Source organism: Electrona antarctica, assembly GCF_951216825.1.
Source record: "Electrona antarctica genome assembly, chromosome: 6".
NCBI classification, from domain to species: Eukaryota; Metazoa; Chordata; class Actinopteri; order Myctophiformes; family Myctophidae; genus Electrona; species Electrona antarctica.
Window position 1 is genome coordinate 13,959,213 of NC_136811.1, and position 4,717 is coordinate 13,963,929.

Consider the following 4,717-nt stretch of genomic DNA (forward strand, 5'->3'; position numbering starts at 1 on the left):
CATACCACGGAATGAATTTGGATGTGAGTATATAAAAGCCTTGTGCTTACTTGGGCCATACTGTGTTAATATACTGGTTCCCCAACATCAGGTCCGGGCCGGAATTTTTTCTATTAATACCACTGTATTAATAGAAAGAATGTTTTTTAGCATACTACTTATTTTATGATGAAAACATGGCAAGGTAGCCGAAGACAAGAGCCTATAAACATTTCCTCATTCTGAGATTATGAGCAGCCTGGTTCCGGGATAACTGGCCCCCGGAGGCTTGGCCTTGGCCCCCAGAACCAAGGGGAACATTCCACAAGGTGGCGACGTAGGACTCACTCCACTCTGACGTGAACTGATGAGTCTGCACTTATCGGCTCACTGCTTGACTAAGAGGGGGAAATGTTACTAAATACACTGTAATCCGTGCCAGAGACACACCGATTCCAATTTCCTGTAACCGTGCTTCGCATTTTGCACCGTAATGACTCAAATGGGTGAATGATATTACATGACTATATCACAACACACAAGAGGCCACCTTTGCCAAGGTGAGCTGTCTCCCTCCACAATAAGGTCAAGAGACGGGTGACTAAAGCTGCAGTAGCCTACTTAGGGGGTTTTAATTTCCTCCTTTCTGTGACAAGTGGCCCCATCAGTAGCTTTTAGTGTTTCCCAGTTTCATTAATGTGGGATTTCCGCGCTGGCCCCATAAAAGTAATTGTCCAGTAGTAGGCCATCTCATTAAGCAGAAATTAGTGCGTGGTTTTGGTGGAAAGGCTGCTAGACGGCTGATGTCATGCGGGGTGAGTAACATCTGTTTGGACTTGAAAGCCTTCGTCGTCGGTCTTTCGGTTCATGCGCTCCTCGTAGATCGTCTACCAGATGTCTTAAACAAACAAGACAACCACTTTCTCACATCGGGATTGTTTTGAGTATTTGGGGATACAACGCTGCCTGCCTCAGAGAGCCTCCTTCACCTCAATGAGTCACGGATCTTGCCTCTTATTTCCCATGGATCTTTGACGTCAAAAAGTTTCTCCAGTTATTGTCTGCTCCTACTTAATGCTTGCGTGGCTTGGAGCCAAATCTGTGACAATCTTCCGGTCAGCTTCTCAGCAGAATTCCTCCAGGCTCCGGTAAAGAGGCACAAAAACATAAGTCCCGTGAGAGACACTTATTACATCATCAGAGTCGTCTCGCTTTCCTGACTGCTGACAAGCCCCAAAAAACATGCCGTTGACATGGGACGGTTATAGTACGTGAATCACACCAAGAGCCCCCCTGTGGTCGGGGGTTCATCAATTAAGTAATTGTAATCACTCTCATTTGAAATTCAATGCGGTGTATGAGTGAGAGTGAGACTGTGTTTGTGTGCTAATTTCAACTTTCCAGTAATCTAATACAGATGTAGCCCCCCATGCCTCATAATCAAAGGCAGCTGGGCCTGGAGGCTGGTAGTATAGGCACACGCTGACTGGCTGATATTGTGTCTCTAAAGTAGCTTACTACAGTGTGAGTGTTATTAAGTAACATGTAGGATTTATAGTAAGCCTATGACACACTTGTCATATACTGTGTGACACATACACTGTAGTGTGCAGTCAGTCCCTGACACAGACGAAAATGTCATAGGCTGCACTTTCACCCCAGAAGCCCCAGCCGCACGCACGCACGCACGCACATACGCGCACACACACACACACACACACACACAAACACACACATTATTCACTGTCACACTGCACTCGCACTCTTCCCAGGTGCGGAGCTCCACACCTGTTGGTGCGTTTCTCTGTAATTAGACAAAAGACAATTATCATTGGTGGATAGGTAAGTGTGTGTGTGTGTGTGCGTGTGTGTGTGAGAGTGTGTGTAGGGAGGGGGGGGGGGGGGGGGGCGGGGGTCAAGACAATGGGACCAGTTATTCTCTACGAGTCTCTCATCCTCCTCCTTCCTTCCCTCTCCTCGCTGTCGAGTAATGAAAGATTCTCCCCTTCTTCAAAGCAACGGAGTTTCCTACAAAAACGGCTGAGTCAGAGGAGGAAAAGAAAGGAGCGAAGGATGAAAAGGAGTGAGAGAGAGAGGGGCAGAACAGTAGGGAGGCGAGGCGAGGTAATGCGATGCTGCTGGTGTGAGGCCCGGTGGACCACACTGATTGTGTTCACTGTTATTACGCATGCAATGCGAGGGGGGGTCCCGTTCAGGAAGCAGCCAGAGAGGGAGAACTTTGTTTAGTCGTTATATTTCCGGGGGCTTTTCTTTATTCGATAAGTACAGTAACGGAGTCACACGCAGCAAATGGTCCAGCTGGCCCGGGAATTGAACCATGCAGGGACTCGCTGTTATAGGCATTTGAGCCCATGTGGGATTGTATATATGCACCCTCACTATGCTATCCTTCGCCCCATCAGCTCCCACACTTTAAGCTCGTTCAACCTGGAGTCCCACATGTGATTATAGCCAACATTTTCTCAAAGATTTCAAAAACGGCAACGACCAAAAAAAAGCCAGTCTACAACCTTGTCGACTTGGCTACCATCTGCAAGCGTCGTCGTACGACAAAGTATAAAATGGTGGTTAGACAGACACAGCAAACTCTATACCCTGGCAGACCGGCGCTGACCGCAGTATCTGGTTGTAATCTGGTAACACTTCACCTGAACTCTCTGCGTCATCGTAATGCCCGGAGTATAAGGGGGGCATTCGGAGGAGTAAGTCGAGAAGAAAGGGCAGAAGGCGATGACTGTACCCGCTAAGTGACGGGGGCCTCTGTGACACGGTCTGTCACGGAGGGAACCGGACCGGGAAAGTCTGAACATCTAAGTTCAAAGTAGTCATCATTACCAAACACCCTTTCTTTAAGTGAAGGTCAGTAGCCAAACATGGATCACTGCCTCCCCCGGTTCCCACATGGAAGGAGTTACAATAGATGGTAGTAGACTATAGTTGTGGACTACAGTTGTCGTTAGCGGCACGTAGGCTATGATTATTTACGCATTTGCCTCGTTTTTGGGTCGCAGACTCTGGTTTTGGAGGCCCAGTCAGCAGGCACGCTCCATGACTGTAACAAAGAGAGAGTGGAATATGTTGCATACACTGTAGCTCCAGGCTACGTCCCTGCTTAAGAGAGACGGCCGGGGACAGACGGACACACAGAGAGAGACAGACGAGACGGACAAGACAGACCGGGGGTGTAGGAATCTGTGTGAGGTTTGAGTCAAGCGGAGAGACGGTCAGGGTTGCTGGGAGGGGAATCGGGCAAATGGGTAAATCCGTAAAAATGCAGACAGACGAGCGACTGTGGGTGAGGAGTGGACGGGCGGATGGAATCGCCGGTGGAATCTCGGCGAGGTGAACAAGGGGCCAAGAGAAAAGCCTGAAGCCTGAATCCTCCAGTCCTCTGGGGAGAGATCTGTTTTCTCCACGTTACGTCAGACCCGCGCATGAAATGCACACATAAACACACAAACTCCGCCGGCCGCACACACGCTTGTGGCCTGAGCACACGCACAGACGCGCAGGTGCGCGTGCACGCACGCACACACACACACACACGCGCGCGCGCACACGCTCACACACGCACACACATACATACACGCACCGCATATGGATATAAAGAGCCCCTGTGAGGTCAGATCCACCAGGCTGAGGCTGCCCACTGTTAGTAGGGCTAGCCAGCTAAGCCCCACAGTCTCACTGGCAAGCTCCAACCATCACCACCATCCAACCACCCTGCCCTGCCCTGCCCTGCCCTGCCTAACCCCGGGCCCTGCCTCCCCTTGCAGCTATCTATCCTGTCCTGCTGTCAGCCTCGAGACCAGTAGTGTGTTTTGGGAGCGTGTGAATATGTTTTTTGTGTCGGAGGGGCCATTACAGCTCATTTGGGCCCGGCGCACACAGTAAAGTCCTCTGTGTTGTTGAACTTACTCTCGGTCTAAAAACGGACCTGAGAGGACCGGAGTTAAATTAACGCTGAGGATTTCTTACGGCGTGCTGTTTTCCTCTTTTCCAAAATGCCCACATCCACCTTTCCCCTCCTTTGCCTCCTGTCCTTTCCCCCGTCCCCTCTCCCATATTCCTGCCTCCTCCCTCTCTGCTCCTCTCTCCCCACTCTCCCTCTCTCTCTCTCTGAGTGTGTCTCTCGTGCCAGGGGGCCTGTGGGCCATGTGGGCAGGGGCCTTCTTCCATCAGGCCCGGGGCTTCTGTCGGAGGCTTGTTCCATTTTGCGTCATGGTGTTGACCGAACGGACCCCACACTTAACTCCCATAGAGCCCGCGGGGCTGGGCGTCGGGGCGGCCCGGCGCGGCCTAAACTCCCGGCCCCCGTGTTCAGCGCGGGTAATCTGATGGCCGTGTTTATTTTATGTAGCTCCCCTTTGATGGGCGCGGGGGGGAGAAGTCTTTGGGCTTTTTGTTTCAGCACTTTTGCTGCCAGGTCAGAGGTGCTCGCCGCGGTTACGCTCAGGAAGAATAATATTTGCCCTCATATTCGGCTCCAAACAGGTTTTCTTTTTTTCTTTTTCCATATTAGTGTCAGAGGATACTACTCCGGGCTTTTCTGACTTCCACTGATTCGGCACATTGGAGCGGCGAGGCGGCGTGTTGGAAGGAGAGAGAGGGGGGATCTTTTGGCCAGGCCCCCGCGACCACAAGTGCGCGATAGCATCTCCCTCAAAGTGATGGAAAGAGGGTGTTCTACATCCACACGTTGTCCCGGGGGGGGGGG